The 22809-nt window shown below is 38.9% G+C and overlaps 1 protein-coding gene across 5 annotated transcripts in view; it reads left to right on the forward strand.

Annotated features, from left to right (window-relative positions):
- UVRAG (UV radiation resistance associated) overlaps positions 1-22809 on the forward strand; it is a 311614-nt gene that overhangs the window by 85719 nt on the left and 203086 nt on the right. The gene's annotated exons all lie outside the window — the stretch shown is intronic.

Below are 22809 nucleotides of genomic sequence, written 5' to 3' on the forward strand. Positions count from 1 at the left end.
TTTCAGACCATTAGACATCCTCTATATATCTGCTGGAAGAAGAGTCCAGAAAGATGATTGGACCCTTGTCCAATTGGATGGTTGTTTATTTTGTAAACGTTATTAAATGAGCCTTTCCTTTGCAAATCTTGAATCTTGTTATACAGAATGAGAGAGAGTTTGGTCACATGGACTATGTAAATTGCTCTTAAGAGACAATGATTTCAACTCAAGTAACCACACACATTTGATGTCTTTTGATTTTTACCTGAGAGATACTTTGACTTCTTAGGATATGTACCAGAATGGACAGAATTTAGTAATTGGATGGTAGAGATAGAAAACAAGTTGTGTCAAAATATGTAACTCTTATTTTCAAGCCTATTCATTTTGGATTACATTGAGTTTTAAGTATTGAAAAGAAGGATGCACAGAAATAGTTTGAAATGTGAGTAAGCCTATTTTCCTCAGTAAAATAAGAGTTATAGATACTATTATGGTTAAAGATATTTTTGAAGTGTGAGATTTTATTATATTATTAGAGGAATCAGTCAAGTTAAAAGCAAAAGGAATACAGAATCAGTGAGAAGAAGAGAATTTGGAAAAGGTAATATCATAGAATCTAAGAAAATAGAGATTTAAGGGGTACTGAAAGCCCTGGTGGCCTAGAGGGTAAAGTGTCTGCCTGCAGTGCGGGAGACCAGGGTTCGATCCCTGGGTCGGGAAGATCCCCTGGAGAAGGAAATGGCAATCCACTGCAGTACTCTAGCCTGGAAAATCCCATGGACGGAGGAGCCTGGTAGGCTACAGTTCATGGGGTCACAAAGAGTCGGACACGACTGAGCAACTTCACTTTCCTGAAGGCTCCGTACAGAAATGATCCAGGAGACTAAGACCTGAAGAAAAACTGTGGAATCTTGGGAATCAACTTGGTATAATGGAGAATGTGTTGACTGACTTGCCTGTGACTTGAATTATCCTTGATTTATCCTAATTCATTTAACCTCTTTGATGTTCTAAAACATAGAAGCAGTGGTGTTATAATTTGTTTAATTTATAAGCATTTTCACATCTGTTACCTTTTTCTTGTAGAAGTTTTCTGTGTTCCCACATCAGAGATCAGCTTTTGTCTTCCATGTAGAAGCTGAGGCCAAGGGACAGTAAATTACTTATCAGTACTTAGCTGAGGGGACACACACCAAGTAAGAGCCAGACTGGAGATTGGTATGAAGGTTTTCTGGCAAACAAAGTTTGCAAACCCTTTTCACGCTCTGACTTATCCTAGACTGGTGGTTATTGGGTGCGTATAGCATAGATAGAGAAAATTTCTGAAAGTCATAGAGCTCTCCATAAATGCAAAATCATAAAATTAGTTTGGTAGTTGCTCAGTTAATTAACACTGATCTTGCAGTGAGATGTCTCTGGGGAGTTTCACTTCTGGAGTGCCTTCTAGATGCCTTAGGTGTGTCAGCAGTTTGAATAACCTTGTTAATAATTGCCTGCTCATCACCTTTATGTAAATCATTTGTAGCTGGTAACACAGATACACTTTTTTCTGAACCAAATCTAATGTCTGTTTATCAAGTAAATTTCCTGAACCCGGCAAGTTACTCGGGAGCTAGAAACTTTAAATTGTACTTGTCAATGTTAATGAGTAAAATGGAACTTTCTTTTCTAATTCACACAGTTCAGAGTAATTGTCATGTATCTGCTCAATTAAAAGTTCTTTTCCCACTGTTCTTATCATGAGATATATATAAAGTGATTGCTGCCACCCCACTCCAGTACTCTTGCCTGGAAAATCCCATGGACGGAGGAGCCTGGTAGGCTGCAGTCCATGGGGTCGCTAAGAGTCGGACATGACTGAGCGACTTCACTTTCACTTTTCACTTTCATGCATTGGAGAAGGAAATGGCAACCCACTCCAGTGTTCTTGCCTGGAGAATCCCAGGGACGGCGGAGCCTGGTGGGCTGCCGTCTATGGGGTCGCACAGAGTCGGACACGACTGACGCGACTCAGCAGCAGCAGCAGAGAAAGTTAATGTGGTGCTAATCAATTTTGTTCATTGTTTCCCCGCCTTAACTCAGGAAACATTGTTCCTGGATGGAGTAATTTTTAAAAATATACCTATTCCTTTCCTGATGATTTCTTGTTTTGTTTTTAATTGTTACTTCTTGATCTGTGATTTTATGTGAAAATACAGAGTCTGAATTTTTTAATATGACTTACTCCACAAAATTCTCAGTACTGTTTGGAGTCAGGGTTAGAATCCACATCTCCTGTTAGTAACTCTCACTGTGTTTTTGTGTTGGTAGCTGCTGTGAATTGATTATGTCCCACCTTTTATTTGTAAATGTCATACAAAAAAATAGGAAATCTTGACTAAGTAAAGGCTGCTTTTAGAGCATCTATGACCCTAGCTAGCATTATGGCCCCTTCTGATGGATGTGTTGTACCACATTTTGTAGGAAAACAATGACCAAGAGTAAAAGGTTTTACTCTTTTGCCAACAGTTAGGAATTTAGACTAGTTCCAGTGTTACCAAAGAAAGAGCAGCTCTTTCCAAATTTACATTCAGTATATGTGATGGTAACTGATTTCTGCTTCCTAACCCTTGGAAATCCCTGGCTTAAGCATTAGTTTTCATGTAAGCAGACATTTAATTAGGAGACACTTCACTCATTGTCACACTTCATACTTTAGGATGTTCACCACAAGGTGTCAATGTTGCTCTTTAACGGGCATTTGAAATTTCCTTTATTTTACAGTTTTGAAGTGAGAAAAGTAGACTTATGAATTGTAAGTGAGCCTTTAATTTAGAAGTAAACTTTCCTTCTCTTTATTATTATTCCTTCTAGGTTAATGAGTTTATAAACAGCTTTCTCTTTTGGGATCTGTTGATTTTTAAAATTTTTTATTTACTGTTTACTGTGTTGGTGATAGGGAGTTGTTGAAAGATTGCACGGAGAGGAGTGACATGCTCAGGAGTGTGAATTTGAATTCTAACCATGATGATAGTATGGAAGAGACCTGAGGGACAAGACTATAAGCAAGCAGATGGCTGTAATCCTACCTGTCCTCTGGAATTGAAAGATTATTTTTAGTGTTTAAAATGTTTTTGTTTTGTTTTGTTTTCCCTTTCATACTTTCTCAGAAAGGTAACTCTGGAATTAAGCGAGACTAATTGTTTTCTCTGAGTATAGTTTTCATTATTGTTTTTCTTCTCTTTTGACATGTCCTCCTTTTACCAGTTTAATAAATGGAGGTATGGTGGAGAAACCATGGGCTTTGGTCCTTCATCTAGGTTCCAGTCCTAAACCACCAAGTTACTTTGGGCAAGTTTCTTAACTTTGGTATACCTCAAACTGTGCTTGTAAAATGGGGGTAATATTGGTCTCATAGACATATTATGAGAATTAAAGAAGGTAAACTAGATTAAAAGATCATAGGACAGTTACTGGCACATAGTAGACATTCAATAAATAATAGTCTTCATTTCCCCCTTGACTTTTTCCACCTTGAAATTAGCTTTCTTCTCTATGCCAGTGTTCCCTTTATATATTACCCCTAGGTTTTCCAATTTTTGGCATAATTTCCCTTTCTCTTCTTGCCATTCTAATGCCTACCACCTCTGTTTTTAGAATTACTTTTGTTAATCCTCTAACAGTCATGATAAAAATTATTTAACATGTACATGTCTTGTCTCCCTGATGGCACTGAAAACTACTTGAAGGAAGGGGTTGTTTCATAGGGCTATGTTTTCTCCTCTCCATCTTACTGACATTATGTTGGAGTTACTGTGGATGCTGTTGTGCTCCCGGAGCTCTTGGTCCTGTGGATCCTGCATTACTCTTTCTCCCTAAGGACTCTTTTTCCTTACCACAACTTCAACCACCACAGCCACATGTTAATAGCTCTCAAAAACTATGTCTCTAGTTCCAAGTTTTCTTTTGGATTTCTGCTCTGTAGTTTCCAGGGACGAGTAGACTTTCATATTCTGTAGGAACTTCAACCGTAAAATGCCTGGCTTAATCTACATACATTGGCTTGGTCTTTCTCTTCCTTTTGCTTTCCCTGGTTTCTCTAGTAGTATCATCAGCGTCTCAGGCACGCTAGTGAGCATACCCTTCTTTGTTCTCACCTCTGTTTTCCTGGACTATTTCCTGACCTCTGATCTTCCTACTTTCAGTTTTTCTTTCATGCAATTAATAGATATTATTTTAAAAAATCGTTGATTTATTTATGGCTGTGCTGGGTCTTTGTTGTTGTACACGCTTTCTCTAGTTGCGGTGATCGGGAGCTACTCTTCATTGTGGCATGCAGGCTTCTCATTGCAGTGGCTTGTCTTGTTGTGGAGCACAGGCTCTAGGCACGCAGGCCCAGTAACCCATCACAAGGACTTAGTTGCTCCATGGCATGCAGGGTCTTCCTGGATCAGGGATCAAACCTATGTCCCCCGTGTTGGCAGGTGGATTCTTAACCACTGGACCACCAGGAGAGTCCTAAGAGATATTATTTATTGAGCATTTCCTTTGTGTTAGGAACTATGTTAAGTGATTTATATGAATTGATTCTTTTAATTTTTACAACAACCCCATGTGGTAAGAAATGTTTATTCCTGTTTACAGATGAGGAAGTTGAGGCACAAAACAGTCGAGTAGCTTATCCAAGGTTATACAGGTGGTTCATGTTAGTCTGTGTTTAAACCTAGTTTAGCTCCTGAGCTTGTGTTCGTAACCAGCATGTTTTACTGCTTTATTTTTTCACACTGCTTTAGTACAATTCATCTGCCACGTTGCTTCCAGAATGATCAAAGATATATCAGTTTTGTCACTCATTTGGTTTAGAAATCTTTGAGCTCTCACATAGAGGATAAAGTCCTTCCTTCTTAATTTGGTATTCAAAGGACATGGGTCTAAGTAATCCAAAGGGACTAATATTCTTCTTTCAAGTCCTCCTGCCACTAGTAGCTAGTAGCAACTAGTAGCTAGGCTTTACTGAGCAGGTACTGTGGTAATTAGTTCTTCATTGTCTGATTTGCTCTCTGCTTAGCACCCGGAAACTGAGAGCTCCTTTAGACAAGAATCCTCTTTTTGTTGATCCTTGTATCAGTCCTATGACAGCTACGTATCAAGTATATTTAGCAGATAAGAAATGCTGTTTTTTTTTTAATTAATTTTTTTAAAATTAGTTTATTTTCTATTTTTTAACTTCACAATATTGAATTTGTTTTGCCATACACTGACATGAATCCACCATGGCTGTACATGCTTTCCCCTTTCAGAACCCCCCCCCTTCCAGAAATGCTGTTTTAATTGATCAATTCAAACTGTTCTTCAGGTTACAGGGAACTGGGTTCTCTTGTTCCTGTTTCTGGTTTGCACCTGGTAAACTGAGAGTTGTAAACAATTTCTCAACCATTATCAAAAAAAATGTTTAAAATACAATCAGGTCCTTAAAGATTCAGCTGCCTCTTTTCTTTCTGCCACTGCCTTCAACATAATGATTTCAAGATTTTGTGACTTACGGTCTTATTCCTTATGCAGATTCTTTGGGGAAGATCTTTATCTGGTAAATTGTTGCCATATCCCCACCCCCCATTTTGATAGAAAATACTTTCTCCTACAGAATTTCAGTTATAGAAGGGAAATGCTCATATCAAATAAATTATTCTTGCCGTAATGTTTAGAAAACGGGGAGGATGACATGTATACGGGTGTAACTGTTTATAATCTTTAAATTTTGAATGCGACGACCAACTTAGTTTGCAGGGAGAGTTTTCTCCTCTCTCCCCTCCTAATGATGTCTTTCCCTAAGAGATAAGCGCAAATGTAGAGAATATAATTAAGAACATGATTGTAAGCAAAAGATGTCACAAAATTTGTGTCCTAAGACTTGTATAATTTTCTGTTCTTGGTAGACACTAGACCCAGTGTCTGTGTACTCATTTTTGATAAATGAGGGGAATTAAGAGGATTACTGTTAAGGTAGACACACTGACAGCAAGGAGAAGCAAAATCTGACAGTTTGCTGTTTGTGCTTTACTCTTTGTTTCTGGAGTATACTGCTACTGCTAAGTCACCTCAGTCATGTCCAACTCTGTATGACCCCATAGATGGCAGCCCAGCAGGCTCCGCCATCCCTGGGATACTGGAGTGGGTTGCCATTTCCTTCTCCAATGCATGAAAGTGAAAAGTGAAAGTGAAGTCGCTTAGTCGTGTCCGATTCTTCGAAAAGTGAAAGTGAAGTCGCTCAGTCGTGTCCGATTCTTCGCGACCCCATGGACTGCAGCCTACCAGGCTCCTCCGTCCATGGGATTTTCTAGGCAAGAGTACTGGAGTGGGGTGCCATTGCCTTCTCCAACTGAATGGTAAATCATATTAGCTACTGTCCTATCTTTATACTCACTATGTTTGGATTTGTAAATAGCCCTCTGTCACTACTTCATGTAAAAGGAGGGCAGAGAGAAATAGAAATAGCCCAGCTGTGAAGAGAGACAGTTCAGTTCAGTTCAATCGCTCAGTCGTGTCTGACTCTTTGCAACCCCATGAATCGCAGCACACCAGGCCTCCCTGTCCATCACCAACTCTCGCAGTTTACCCAAACCCATGTCCATCGAGTTAGTGATGCCATCCAACCATCTCATTCTCTGTCGTCCCCTTCTCCTCCTGCCCCTAATCCTTCCCAGCATTAGGGTCTTTTCCAATGAGTCAACTCTTTGCATGAGGTGGCCAAAGTATGAAAAAAGGCATAGCTAGCATCTCTCTTCTATGTGTGAGCAGCTTTACCCAAGTACAGCTCCATACTATAGTTCCTGACTGAAGTTAATAGTGAGAATTATTAAGTGTCCCATGTTAGTTTTCACTAATGCACTCTCCGTTTAACAGATGAGTACACTGAGGCTTAGATCAGTGTGTGTCTAGCACCACAAGGTAAGTAAGTGTTAAAGCAGGTTTGAATGAAGAGCCCATGTGCGTTCTTCCATTATACTATGTTGCTACCAAATCATCAGTGGAATATAAAGTTGTCCTTGTTAAAGTCTACGTAAGAGAGCAGTTGATATGTGACAATATTTAGGAAGGTTTTTAATGAAAATTTAAAATTAAGAAGTTAGATATTAAAAAATGTTTAGGTATTTAATGTTTTAGTTAAACAAAATTGGTATTTATGTATAATAGCACATTTTATTTTTATTCATCTTTTTATTTATACACACAGAGAAAGACACATATATACTTACAAAAGTATTGATAGAATTTTAAACAAAGTCTGGAGTAATTTTAGGTGCAGTGTTTTTTTCCCCCTTTCTTTTTAGTGTTTGGCTTGTCTTCTTCCTTAAACCCTTTGCCTCACTACCAGAACCACCAGTTGTAGACTGAATGTTTGTGGTCCCCCACCCCCACCCCAAACTGATACATTGAAACCTAATTCCCAGTGTGATGGTACTTTGAGGTGGGGGCCTTTGGGTGATGATTAGGTCATGAAGGCAGAGCCCCAATAGATGGGATTAGTACCCTTATAAAAGAGGCCCTAGGGAGACCCCATCCCTTTCTCCATGTGATGTAGTGAAAAGATAACTGTGAACCAGGAAGCAGGCTCTCACCAGATGCCAACCATACTGGTGCCTTGATCATAGACTTCTGAGCCCCAGAACTATGAGAAATAAATTTCTGTTCATAAGTTACCCTGTCTATGATATTTTGTTACAACAGCCTGAACTGAATAAGATACCATCCAAACACAGAACACATGTTTACATGACTCCAGTCACCTGTGTACCCTATTAACAATCTGTCGTGTATCTATTTCATATTTTTTCCTATGATCTCTATGTACAGGTCATAGATATCACTATATGCATAATTATGTATATCTGTTTTTAATTGCTATTTGACAAAATTGGAGTGGATATTATATGCTTAACTCTACCTCTTGTTTTCTTGTTTAACATTCCATGTACAAATCTCTTCAGTTCACTGTTTTAATGATTTCTTAATAGTCCATGGTGAGGTGTACTCTATTTTTCAGTCATCACCCTATGGATAGACATTTAATATTTACTTTTGGCTCTGTTTTTTTTTTGCTCATTTTGCCATTATGTGCAATACTGGAGTAAGTATCTGTATATGTATATATTTTTATACTTGTGATGTTTTTGTTTCTATGTACTAAATTTCCAGGAGTAGAATTTCTAAGTCATGTATAGTTTTAATTTTAGGAAATAACATACTGTTTCCCCAAAGAGTACATATAATATGTGACTTTCCTCTTTAATCTGAAGCCCTGCTGGCCCTGGGTATCATCTTTTTTGTGTGATTTTTATTAATTTGATGAGCACAACACCTCAGTGTTACTTTAATTTTTATGAGTTTCAGTACCAGTGCTTAGTCTGAGCCAGAAGTGAAAGTGAATATCCTGGATTTGTTAGCCATTCAGGATTCTTCTGTGAATTTACCTATTCTTAATATTTTACCTATCTTTTTAATTGAGTTGCTTGTGTTTTTTTTATATAATTTTACAAGTCCTTGGTCTTTTTTCCAAATCTCTCAGTTACATCTTGAGTTAGTATGCCTTATACAAAATGTTTATATTTGTCATATCATATAATTTTGGTTTTCCTTGGATGTCTTCTGGGCACTCTGTCTTGGTTTAAGAAGTATCTCTCTTTTTAAAAAAAATAGATATTTTTTACACTGGAGTATAGTTGCCTTATTAGAAGTCTCTCTTCTGTCTTAGTTCTACGTACATTTTCTAAGTTTTCTTTTGAGATTTATATTATTTTACTTTTAAAATTAAATCTCTAATACAATTTGGAATTATTCTTAAATATATTGTGTAGATATTCCATATATTGAGATAGAAATTCATTTTCTTCACAGATGAATATCCAGTTGTGCAACTAACTTCCTTTTCTTACTGAATTTAGGTACCACCTTTGTCGTATATTAAAAGCTCATATAAGCTGGGGTTCATTTCTGGATTCCCTTTTTATTCTGATCTTTTTGTGTAGTTCTTTGCCAATTTCAGATAATTACAGTGGTTTTTTGGTATCCTAATACCAAGTAAGACAAGTACCCCTCTTGCTACTCTTCTTTTTGGCTGTTCTCAGAACTTTATTCTTCCATATGAACGTTAAGGTTATTTTATCCTATTCTGAAAAAAAAAAAACCTTCTTGAATTCTAACAGGAATTGTTATATTCATTGACTTTTTATGTTTAGTGAGAGCTGTCATTTTTTATAGGGGCTTCCCTGATAGCTCAGTTGGTGAAGAATGCAGGAGATCCTGGTTTGATTCCTGGGTCAGGATGATCCACTGAAGGGATAGGCTACCTGCTCCAGTATTCTTGGGCTTCCCTTGTGGCTCGGCTGGTAAAAAATTCTGCAATATGGGAGACCTGAGTTCAGTCCCTGGGTTGGGAAGATCCTCTGGAGAAGGGAAAGGCTACCCACTCCAGTATTCTGGCCTAGAGAATTCCATGGACTGTATAGTCCATGGAGTCGCAAAGAGTCGTTTTTATGTTAGTATTCCCATCCAAGACATGATATGTCTTATATTTGTTCAAATTTTATTTCAATCCTTTGGTAAGATTTTATAGTTTTCTTCATATGGTCATGTGCCTTTCCATTAAGTTTGTTCTTAGGTATGCTATAGTTTTTACATGATTCTTTAATAAAATGTTTTCCATTTCTGTTCTTGTATACTCATTTCTGTTATAGGGAAAAACTGTAATTTTAAGAAAGTCATATTCAGTGATGGTATCAAGTTAGTTTTTCTTGTTTTTTAAGGAAAGACCTTTGATTTTCTTGGCCATATACTCATTATCAATAAAAGGATAGATTTATCTGTTCTTTTTTTATTTATACTGCAATATTTATACTGTTTTCTTATCTTTACTGCATTTACTACACCTTTTAGAACTTTAAAATTAATGTTGAATGTAATGGAAATAGTGAGCAATTTAGTCCAATTCTTATTTTAATTAAAAATGATCACTATTTTACTGTTCAGAATATTCTGTTAATTTTAGAAAATCTTTTTGATAGTTCTTCCTATTTAACTTTTTAAAGCAATAGATGTTGAATTTTTTGAATTGCCTTTCCATATTTATTAATGTTATATGTTTTTCTTTAATTTATAGTTGCAAAAAGGTATGTAGATTTCTTGGTATTGTATTACTAATTAGTTATAGATTATTCTTTTGATCATTACTACAAGTGAGATTGGTATATAGTATTTGTTGTTTTTTTGGTGTGGGGGTGGGAAGGAAGGTGGGATAGGTAATCTTCTTTCCTGAGATCCTGAAATTGTATTGGGAAGCTTTTCATCTTTTTCTGTGACCCTCCTTTGTAAAATAATGATAATAACCTCATTGGGTTGTTAGGAGATTAGGTGAATTAATATCAAGTGCTTGGTACAGTGCCCAAATTAGTTAATACTGTATTTGTTAGCTATTAGTATCATAATCAACTGAAACATATTCAATGATTTTGGGGATTTTTAATTCTTTAAAGGTTTGTTAGAGAATTTAGCGATTAAATCATCTAGTTCAGGTGACTTTTATGATGATAAATCTGACTCTCATACTTCTAGTGCTATTTGCTCTCTTTTATCCTGCTTCTCCATGGTTTATTCTTGATAGTTTATTTTTTGCTAGGAAACCATGTACTTCCTCTAGATACTTAAATTTATTGCTGAAACAGTGCATATAGTTTTATTTTGTAATTCTTTTAATCATTTCAGCAATTTACAGCAGATTTTCTAATTAAGCCCAGAAACCAGTTAGAAATTTAGTTACATTATTGGATAGGATGCTTTCAAATGCTGAAGTTGAATGCTTTTTTTGTGTGTGAACTGAAACAAAAGATTTTATATACTTTTTGTCTTTAAAATATTTCTCAGAATGAGAACAGAGAACACAGACCAATACATAAGTGTAGGGAATTTAGAGCTCTAGTTTATATTTTGTCCCCAGCATATATAGCACCAGCCTAACTCAGGGTCAGTTCAGTTCAGTTCAGTTGCTCAGTCGTGTCCGCCTCTTTGCAACCCCATGAACCGCAGCACTCCAGGCCTCCCTGTCCGTCACCAACTCCCGGAGTCTACCCAAACCCATGTCCGTAAAGTTGGTGATGCCATCCAGCCTTCTCATCCTCTATCATCCCCTTCTCCTCCTGCCCCCAATCCTCCCCAGCATCAGGGTCTTTTCCAATGGGTCAACTCTTCGCATGAGGTGGCCAAAGTATTGGAGTTTCAGCTTCAACATCAGTCCTTCCAGTGAGCACCCAGGACTGATCTCCTTTATGCTAGTAAATATTTGTTAACTGAATGAATGATAAATTATTAAATAAATGCATGAAATACAATCCAGTTGGATAATCACTGAATAATAGATTTTTGGAGGAATTTTTTTAAATGGTAATTTTAAGTCACCATTTCTAAGATAATTAATACTAATCTTGGATATATTCCTCCACAATTATAGTATATATTTACTATAAAACATCTAAATACTTCATTGTAGACAAAATGCTTGCTAATGAAAGTCACATAAAGGTGTTGTGTGGTAAATTAACTAGTTTATTGAATGAATTAACCAGTAGTCATGAGTTACTGATATGTCTCATGGTCTTTAACTAGGACCTTTTGTAGGCTGTTCATGCTGCTAAGCCCATTTTCTCTAGTGAACTGAATGTTCGACAGAGGTAGCGACACAGTAGGTAAAATAAATAAGCCTCCCCAAAATAATGTTCAGAATTTCTGGCTTGGAGCAGTAGCCAGATTCATTCAGATATTGTTAGAATGGTGAAAGAGGTGTATAAAATCAGTATAAAGAGGTAAGGAGCATCCTTTGAGGGCAGTTAAATATATGAATAGTCTTCTGCCCAAGACATGTTCTCTGTCCCTGCCTCTGTCCTTCAGTTCTGGCTTGATTTCACAGGGTTACTTTACTAAGACGGCTTTGTTTAAGATGCCACTGCAAATTAAAGCTTTACCATCACACCCCTCATAGCTGCCTTGTAACTTCTACTTTCCCACTGGTGCCAGGCATGTTCCAAGGCAGCTTTCCAAGGTTTAGTGATTTCACCCTGATATCTCTGCCAATAAAAATAACCAGTTACCATTAAACACCTACCCCACCCATAACTTGATTTTTACATGCTGTTTTATTAAGAGAACTTATCAGAGATTTTAGGAGAATTAATACATTATGCTCATCGGGATATCACCTGGCCCTTGAAGTAACTTTTATATTAAAAGGTAGGGTGTTTTACCTTTGAACAGAATATGAGACTCAGCATGTTTATCTGTTGAGAAGAGTAGCCATTGTAATAACCTCATTCTTATGATTCTTTATGGCTGGAAGTACTCTATTGACATGAGAAGCCAGATGCTTACTTTGGGAACTTATACTTTAGTAGGACAGGTTAACAGATACAGCAAGCAAAGGAGTCTTAGATTCATTGAGAGGGTAATAATAATTTCTAAATGTTTTGTTGGTATTGTAGGAAAAAGTCATAATCCCACCCTTTTCTATGCCTTCACAGGTGGTAGGGAAAGAAAATACTATTTGAATATCTCAAATATGAAAGTGAAAAGTAAAGTTGCTCAGTCGTGTCCGACTCTTTGCGACCCCATGGAGTGTAGCCTGCCAGGCTCCTCCGTCTGTGGGATTTTCCAGGCAAGAATACTGGAGTGGGTTGCCATTTCCTTCTCCAGGAGATCATCCCAACCCAGGGATTGAACCCGGATCTCCCGCATTATAGGCAGATGCTTTACTGTCTGAGCCACCAGGGAAGTCCCTTCTCAAATATGAAAGATACTTAAATACTAAAAACTTAGCATATATATATTTATAATATTCACAATGCTATGCTACTATTATAATTCTGTTTTGCTGGTAAGTGAAATGACAACTTAAAAAAGATGAGCTAGTGTGTGTTATTCAGAGTCCTGGTCCATTTGATGGCAAAGACCTTTCCAATATATTTCCTCATCTCATGTGTAAGAATTCCTTGAGGCTGCCTAACAGCTCCTATGCCCCATCTGATAAAATTTCTTTGGTGGTGCACCTGGATGTGAATGGGCCAGACATTTCTCAGAGAGTCTTCTGGCCCGGGCACAATGGAGACTTTCATAATGAGCTCTCCTAAGAGCCTTCAAAGTTCTGTGCCTCTGTGCCTCCGGCTGGAAGTGTTAACTAAAATCTGTAAGTTTGCTGTTGAGGAGCGTCTCTGTAACTCTGACCATGGGGCTTCTTTTACTCCTTTTCTTTCATTACGGTGTGGAGTGAGTAGACACAGTGATGTTTCCTTGTTGGCATTTCTGTTTTCAAGCTGTGAACCATTAAATGCCGACTCTGCAGAAGCATACTAATTTGAGGTAAAATGATTTCTGTGGTAGCATTGATTTTTTTTTTTTTTTTAATCTCCGATTCTTTGATTCTAGTGACAGTGTCAAATATGAACCTTGGAGTAGAAATGACCTTAAACAGTTTATGGGGAGAACATTTGGAGATTTAAATGTATGAATAATTTAGTATAAGCCAAGAAATTGGCTCAACAGCCCTCAAAAAGGAGTTAAGATTATCTTATGTTGCATTAATTAAACTAAAGTGCCCAGATCAAGGGAAGTAATAGTCTTCCTGGACTTTGTGTTCATTAGGTCATATTTGGAATATTCTGTTTAATTTGGGTCCCAGTTTACTTTGATGAGAAAGAGCCAAGGGAGATGGCCAGGATGAATGAAGGGATTTTAAATAGTCGAGAATAGAGGATATTTAGCTTGGAGAAGAGGGGACTTCGGGAATGTAGTTGCTGTCTTTAAAGAGTTATTTAGTTAATTTGGCAAAGAGTTGTTGGGTAATAATAGTAAAATAGACATATTTATTGAATATGTACCATCTGTCAGGTAAGTACTTTATATGGTGTATCTCTTTTGTTTGTCGAAGCAAGTGTATGTGATTGGTGCTATTCTTTATCATCCCCATTTTGCTAATGAGGACACAGATCCAGAAAGGGAAAGTGACCTGCCTAAGGTTGCGTTGTGACAGAACCAGCCAGTCAAAGGTTTTACTCCATTTTCTTTTCTTTTTTCCATGCTGCCTCCCACGTTGTAAAGAATTTGGACTCTTTCTGAAGAAAAAAATATGTAGGTGTAGTGTTCCTGTGGGTAGAATAGTGACAGTGCTATGGCAGTAGATACTGGGGATGGTAGGATGAGTTATTTTAGATAGAGTGGTCAGGAGACCCTTCACTGAGAAGAAAAGATTTGAAAAAGGTAAGGCAGCAAGCTGTGTGGGTACCTTTAGGAAGAACATCCCAAAGAGCAGGCAGAGCTGGTGTAAGAGCCCTGAGGAAGGAGTGAACTTGCTTTGCTGAAAGTACAGCTAAGAGGTCAGTCTGGTTTGAGCATAGTGAGCAAAGCTGATAGAGGCCAGATTGTATAGAAGTTTACATTTTTTCCATGTATGATGGAAAGATGTTGGAGGGGTTGGAGCCAAGGGAGTGATATGATCTGACTTTTATTTAAAGAAAATGAGTCTGGCTTGGAGAATAGACTGAGGGGAGGGAGAGTAGTAAGTGAGAGATTAGTTAAGAGACTATTGTCTTATCCAGGCAAGAGACAAGATAGCATTTGAGGTCTGATAGCAGTTGAGGTATATGAAGAGAAGTAGTCCAGTTCCTGACATAGTTTGAAGTTGGAGCTAACCAGCCTTGGTAATTAGATGTGGGCATGCAAGAAAAACTGGACCTAAAAGTAATGTATAGGTATTTAATCTGTGCAATTAGATGAATTGTGGTGGCATTTATGAAAATGAGGGAGATTTGTAGGGGAGAAGGAGGACGAGCTCATGAGGAATCAAGAATGTATTTGGGACATTAGGTTTGAGATATGTATCAGTCATGACGGTGAAGGTACTAAGCCATTTGGATGTGCACTTTTGATCTCAGGGCTAATTGGTGCTGCTGGAGACTTGAACTTAGGAATAGTGTCAGTCAAGATTCAGTGTAGGAAACAAACCACTCTAGATATTTTCGTCAGGAAGAGAGTTCACGCAGAGAGTTGGATATTTATAGAATCACTTGAAGGCTGAAGGAGTAGAAGTTAGGGAGCTGCTAGGCTTCAGGGACACATTGCTTTCTACTAGGCTTTGAGGTCAGCCCAGCACAGTGGCGATCTGATGCTCACAGAACTGCTGCTAGTGAAGTAACCACCCCTCATCCCCAGACACCTGAACGAGGAAACTGACTGCTGCAGAAACTCATTCTGGAGAGGGTCTGTCACTGCTCCTGGAAGAATGGCTTCCCCACCTTCTACCTTCCAGACTTTGTTCAAGATTCTCTAACATGTTGGAAGAGGAGAATATAGCAGAGGAGTAGGGGCAACTAATAAGGTCTGGGGGAAATCTAGGACAATGTGGCATCCCAGAGCCAAGATATTTTCACGGAATTGATAACTGAATCGAATGCTGTGATTGAGTAAGAAACAGACTGATAATTGAATACTGAATCCAGCAGTTGTGGGCTCCACTGGTGGCATTTGTAAGAGCAGTTTTTGTGATGTTGCAGGAGTCGTTTAGGGAGAGAATAAGAGTAAGGAAAAGAAGACAAGAAGTGTAAACTGTTCCTGTGAAGTTTTTCTGTACAGAGGAGCCAGGAAATGGTACTCAAGCTGGAAGGAGATGAGGGGTCAAGTGAAGAGTCTTGTTTTGAGGTGGAAGGTATTTAGCATACTCATGTGCTAAAGGAAAAACTGGATGCCTGAGAAAGAGAGGGGATAATAGCAGGCACGAAAAGCTTTGATAAGTGAAAGACAGTGGAATCCAGTGTATAAGTAGATGGTTAGGCCTTGTAAAGAAGGGGTGTATATATGTGGGGAAGGCAGAATATATGAGTATAGATACAGAACCACATGATACATTTGGTGATGGAAGAATGAGTAAGTTGACCTCTGATTGCTTCTGTTTTTCAGTAGGGTCATCAGTCAGGCAGTTAAGGGATTTTTTTAGATAGTGGTTAATAAGATAGAATATGTAGTCCTTTGCTCTAAACATTAAGCCCACGATTTGCAGGGATGTTTTTACATACATATCTATGTATACATATAAACACATATGAATACATGCACATATGTGTGTATAAAACTAGTGATACTAAAAGTCATAGAACAGAAATATTTTGGGGGCCAGTTATCATTTGGCTTTAGTCTTAGGTTCTTTGGGTTGTTTGAGGGCAGATGATGTAGGAAGCTTTAGCTTATGAGCTTTATTTATTGCTGGAGAATATTGTGAGGCTGCTAGATATGTGGTAGACAAATGTTAGTTTTATAAAATGACATCTACATATGATTTGCCTGGTAGGCATGTATTTTGTGTAACTTCCCTGGTGGCTCAGACAGTAAAGCGTCTGCCTACAATGTGGGAGACCCGGGTTCAATCCCTGGGTCGGGAAGATCCCCTGGAGAAGGAAATGGCAACCCACTCCAATATTCTTGCCTGGAAAATCCCATGGTCAGAGAAGCCTGGTGGGCTACAGTCCATGGGGTCGCAAAGAGTCGGACACGACTGAGCGACTTCACTTTTCACATCAGTCAGGTGTCAGAAGGTTCAAGGTTTGTATAAAGTTTGAAGAGAAAAGAGAAGATTTAAAATCATCATCTTGGAGAATGAGAGAGTGAATTAACTTGGCCTGATAGTTCTCAAACTTAAGCCTGCATCAGAATCAGCTGGAGGGCTTGGTGCAACACTGATGGCTGGGCCTTCCCACGAAGTTCCTGATGCATTAGTTCTGGGCAAGGTCTGGAAATTCACATCTCTGACTCTCCCCCGTGAACCCAATGCTTCTGGTCCAGGTTCCATACTTTGGTTATACATTTAAGGGAGAACATTCAGCATGCTGTTTTTCACCAGCTGTATTCAGCCTGTTGAGTGCAAAGGTGAAGACAGTTTAACCAGAATTAGGGTTTTGCCAGGTAAATTCATGGACAAGAAGAGAGGTCCATATGAGTGATTTATAATGATGGACCATGGACTCTTAAGTTGGATAAGAAAAGTGAGGACACAAGGGAAGTGATGATCAGTGAAAAAAGAGATATAAGATCAATGGATTGGAAATTCCAATGATGGAAACAAATTGTTGGAATGAAGTATGGAGAGCAGTGGTTAGAGCTTGGGATGCTTGAAGTTGAGGTTTTAAAGATGCAGTTATTAATTATGATATAAAGTAAGAGAATAACTGAACTGACTGAACGGGTGGAGGTCAAGAATCTGAGAGGCTGGAACATTGCCTGGACATAAAAGTCATCAGGAAGTGTGGCAGGAATAGTGGTGGAGAGAGAGGATGGTGAGTCAGGTGCTAAAATCTTCAGTTATTAAGCTGGGATGGGAGGACTGCAGATAAGAGCAGCAGGAAGGGAAAGCAGCAAAATCACATGAACATTGAAAGGACTGAGGGTTTTAAGGAGTGGAGGAAAGCAGTAGTCTGAAAAGCAGCAGAGTTACAAAGGAGACATCTACTCCATCCCCATGCTTAGTGTTATATAGGATATAGAAAAAAAAAAAACACTTGAGCTCATTTAGTTCTTAGAACAGTCCCCATTATTCCCACTTTGACAGATGAGGAAACTGAGACTTAAAGTAACTGGCCTTGACAGTCATAGCTGGTGACTGTTGGAGGCAGCATTGTGTGAGTCCAGTGGAAGCTAAAGGAAGGCAGATGTCAGCTCAGTATAAGAAAGTACCTTTCAGCAGTTAGAGGTGTGTAAGTGACAGTGTTACTTTGGGGGGAGCTTCTTGTCACTGGAGTGGATGTCTGCCTGCTGCCATCACCATCGCAAACTAATATGATCACAGAATGACATAAGAAAAAAGCCCAATATGTAGTAAAGGAGGAAGGAAATTGATATTTATTAGCGGTTGGGGGAGTGGGCAGACAGGGAGATGGTTGAATCCAGTTATCTCTGAGCTAAGAGTTGATGATTATAGTTGTATAATATTTTGAGTGCACTAAATGCCACTGAATTGTATACTTTAAAATGGTTAGTTGTATGTTATGTATATTTCACCATAGTTTTTAAATGTCTGTGATTAAACTGTTTATTTTCATTTCATTCTATTGGCAATTCATTTGTCTACAGAATTTCACATGCAAGACACCTTGGGTACAAAAAGTAGAAAAGTGGTTGTTGTTTTCATAAAGAGTTTGGGTAAATGTATACATATCTAAGTGTATGAAGAGTTACCTGGTCGCATGAGGTGGTAAATCTTAAGTGCCCCAAGATAATGTGAATGATTGCTGTCGAACGTCTGAGGACATGGGTTCTGCTACCTGTTCTGACCACAGTGTAGTTGGCATGAAACATCTTTCCAGGTATCCTGCTTTTTCTCAGTATGTTAGAACTTGGGACAGCCCACTTTGCTCAGTTTTCAGCTTCAACTATGACATCAGTTCAAACATTCGTGGAAGAGGATTAAATTGATATTTGAAAAGAACATCTTGTCAAGTAAGTCCCCAGGAAACAGACTCAGTGGCAAAATATGGGATTGTTGTTCTTGCAGGGGATGGTTGTATTTTTGTTAGGGTTGATTACAATCTGGCAGAACTTTTTTGGGAAAATATATTCTTTGTTTAAAATAAAAAGGACTGTTTGTTCAGGTTTTGTTGGCTAATTCTAATAGTATTTTAGGTACTGTTTTTTTACAATGGTGTTGTCAACATCCTGAGTTTGATGTTACGAAAAATTAGCTGTTCTTTGTTTTCATTTTTGAACATGTCGGTTTTTATTTTACAAAATGCCTTACAGAAACACGGAAGGATAGTACAGTGCTCTGTATGCCCTGCACCTAGTTTCTTCTCTTATTATCATCCACAAGTGTGGTTGAATAGGAAAAACTCAGTCCTCCTCCTGTGTTTCCTTTTGATTCTCACACTGCCATTACACTCAAAATATTTCTAATACCATATCAGTGGATTTTTTTTCCACACCAGGCAATTCTGCCAGCTGGATGTCCTGGGGTTTAACTTAATTCTGACACTGTCTACCTGGAGACAGGGGCAGATCCCACAGCTTAAGGGCTCAGTCCCACAAGACTGCCCCCAGCTTCAGACACCAGTCTCATGTCCAGGTGTCACCTGTGCTTCTGATCAACTGGCTGTAAATCAGAGGAGAGGTTCCTACAACCCCCCCTCAAGTTTGATCAATTTGCTAGAAAGGCTCAGTTTACTGACTGACTACTAGTTGGTTGTAAAAGGCTATGATAAAGGATACAGGCGAACATCCAGATGGAATGGATGCATAGGATGAGGTGTGTGGGAAGAGGTGTGGTGCTTCCATGCCCTTCCTAGTGCTCCAGTCTCCCAGCACCTCCTTGTGTTCAGCAACCCAGAAAGCTCTCTGAACCCCGTGTTATTGGAATTTTTATGGAGGCTTCATCACTTAGGCATGGTCTATTAATTAGTTCTGTTTTCAGCCTCTGCCCGCTTGCTGGAGAATGGTAGACAGGGCTAAAAATTCCAAGCTTTTAATCATGACTTGGTCTTCTTGGTGACCAGCCCCTATCCAGCAGCCTACTGACTCACCTCATTAGAACAAGAGGCACTGCTGTCACTCAGGAGATTCCAAAGGATTTAGCAACTGTGTGTTAGGAATTGGGGTCAAGGACCAAATATTAGAACAAACGATGCTCCTAGTGCATCTGTCATTTAGGAAACTACAAGCGTTTTGGAAGTTCTGTGTTGGGAACCAGGGGCAGAGACCAATATACATATTTTCTGTTGTCTCACAATGGTATATTTGTTATATTTAGTGAACCAATGTTGGTATATTATTAACTCAAGTCCATAGTTCATTCAGATGTCCTCTTCCAGGATCCCATTCTGGATACCGTATTGTGTTTAGTCATTATGTCTCCTGAGTTTCCTATTGGCTGTCAGTTTCTCAGATACTTCTTGTTGTTGATGCTTTTGATAGGTTGTGTGTGTTTTTTTTTTTTCTAATATTTATTTATTTGGCTGTGTCAGGTCTTAGTTGCAGCACATGGGATCTTCATTTCTCAACCAGGGATGAAACCCACATGCCCTACATTGCAAGACGAATTCTGAACCACTGAACCACCAGGAAAGTCCCTGTTGATAGTCTTAAGGATGACTGGTCAGGTTTTTAGAGTATCCCTCAGTTGAGATGTCTGATATTTTTCATGTTATTAGATTGAATTCATGGGTCTTCTAACATTTGTGACTATCAAACAATTATGATTGCATGATTATAAGAGTGTGTAAGAATATTAACAACAAAGAATTTTATAATATATTATCCATGTAAATTATGGAACATGCTGTGTGATAAACTTCACAGTTGAGAATTTTAGGATGAATTAGGTGCAGGGTTTACTAATCCAGTGATCTGAAAAAAAAATGTTGGTCAGTCATTTGAAATAAAATGTCAGTAGCAACAAATCTTTACTGAGAACTTGCTATTAATAGGGCCTTGTGTTACTCTGTCAGTCACTCCTCCCTTTCAGTTCCAACAGGAGCTCTGCACACAGTAAACAATAGCAGAATGAAGATCGGAGCAACTTTATGAGTAGATACCCAAAGGAAGAGAGCAATCATTGAGGCTCTCTGGAAAAAGACTGAGTTAGAGCAGGTGGTGTAGGCCTACTGGAGCCTCCTCCCTTGTTGTTCAGCCGCCCCATCGTGTCTGACTCTTTGCGACCCCCATGGACTACAGCACGCCAGGCCTCACTGTCCGTCACCATCTCCCAAAGTTTGCCCAAGTTCATGTCCATTGCATCAGTGATGCCATCCAGCCATCTCATCTTCTGATGCCCTCTTCTCCTTCTGCCCTCAGTCTTTCCTTCCTGCCTTCAGTTCAGTTCAGTCACTTGGTCGTGTCTGACTCTTTGTGACCTCATGGACTGCAGCACACCAGGCTTCTCTGTCCATCATCAACTCGCGGAGCTTACTGAAACTCATGTCCATTGAGTTGGTGATGCCATCCAACCATCTCATCCTCTATCGTCCCCTTCTCCTCGTGCCTTCAATCTTTCTCAGCATCAGAGTCTTTCCCAGTGAGTCAGTTCTTCACATCAGGTGGCCAAAGTATTGGAGTTTCAGCTTCAGCAGCAGTCCTTCCAATGAACGTTCAGGACTGATTTCCTTTAGGATGAATTGGTCGAATCTCCTTGCTGTCCAAGGGACTCTCAGGAGTCTTCTCCAATGCTGCAGTTCAAAAGCATCAAGTCTTTGGTGCTCAGCTTTCTTTATAGTCCAACTCTCAATTTCATACATGACTACTGGAAAAACCATAGCTTTGACTAGATGGACCTTTGTTGGCTAAGTAATGTCTCTGCTTTTTAATACGCTGTCTAGGTTAGTCATTACTTTTCTTCCAAGGAGCAAGCGTCTTTTAATTTCATGGCTGGAGTCACCATCTGCAGTGATTTTGGAGCCCAAGAAAATAAAGTCTGTCACTGTTTCCCTTGTTTACCCATCTATTTGCCATGAAGTGATAGGACCAGATGCCATGATCTTAGTTTTCTGAATGTTGAGTTTTAAGCCAACCTTTTCACTCTCCTCTTTCACTTTCATCAAGAGGCTCTTTAGTTCTTTGCTTTCTGCCATAGGGTGGTATCATCTGCATATCTGAGGTGATTGATATTTCTCTTGGCAATCTTGATTCCAGCTTGTGCTTCATTCAGTCCAGCATTTCTCATGATGTACTCTGCATATAAGTTAAATAAGCAGGGTGACAGTATACAGCCTTGACATACGCCTTTCTCTATTTGGAACCAGTCTGTTGTTCCATGTCTGGCTCTTGACCTGCATACAGATTTCTCAGGAGGCAGATAAGGTGGTCTGGTATTCCCATCTCTTTAAGAATTTTCCGCAGTTTGTTGTGACTCACACAGTCAAAGGCTTTGGCATAGTCGGTAAAGCAGAAGTAGATGTTTTTCTGGAACTCTCTTGCTTATTCGATGATCCAACAGATGTTGGCAATTTGATCTCTGGTTCTTCTGCCTTTTCACATCCTTCTACCCACAAATCTAAATCCTGGCCTTAGCATTGCATCTTCATTTTGTGTATTGGTGGAGGAGAGTAAGGAGACACAGTGGTGTCTTCTATTATAAAACTTTACATGGTGACATAATTGCCTGTTTAATTACTCTGTTTCCCCCAATCGGTTGTAACTTTTGTGTGGAGATGGAGTCTGGCTTATCTTGCTCACTGTTAGATCCTCTGGTGCTGAGCTTATTCCCTAGCACATGGTAGGTGTTAAATTAATAAAGAATAAATGGAAGTTTGTCAGGCAATACAAGGAACAGAAGACTATACTGGGTAACAGCATGTTAGAAAGATAGGGAGTGCTTGCCTGACTCGTAAAATAAATTCTTCCAGATGTAAATCACATTCCTTTGCTCTGGGAAGTCTTCTTGGATCTCAGTTCATTTCCTGTGCCCTTATTGCACTTATCAACCATTCTGTGCCTTGGTTACTTAGTTTTATTAACCTTGCTTTATTATTTTTTTTAAAGATTCTTTATCTCCTCAATGCTAGCTACTCTGTGGGGAGGGCGGAATGCCTGTCATGTGCAAATATTGTGCTAGGTGTTGTACCTATTTTGTTAACCTATTTAATCCTTTCAACAACTCAGTGTAATAAGCAAATGAGGAAATTGAGGCCTAGGAAGGCTTAATAACTTGCCCAAGGTTGCACATCACTTTCTTTGCCCCCTCCAGAAGCTTGAGGGCTCTTCTGCCCTTCTTTGCTGTTTCTAACAGGATACATTGCTTTAGTAGAATTTATACACTTCATGAGAATCTTTCATACT

The sequence above is a fragment of the Giraffa tippelskirchi genome, chromosome 11 (assembly GCF_054371585.1).
Source record: "Giraffa tippelskirchi isolate mGirTip1 chromosome 11, T2T-mGirTip1v1.2.pri, whole genome shotgun sequence".
Classification (NCBI taxonomy): Eukaryota; Metazoa; Chordata; class Mammalia; order Artiodactyla; family Giraffidae; genus Giraffa; species Giraffa tippelskirchi.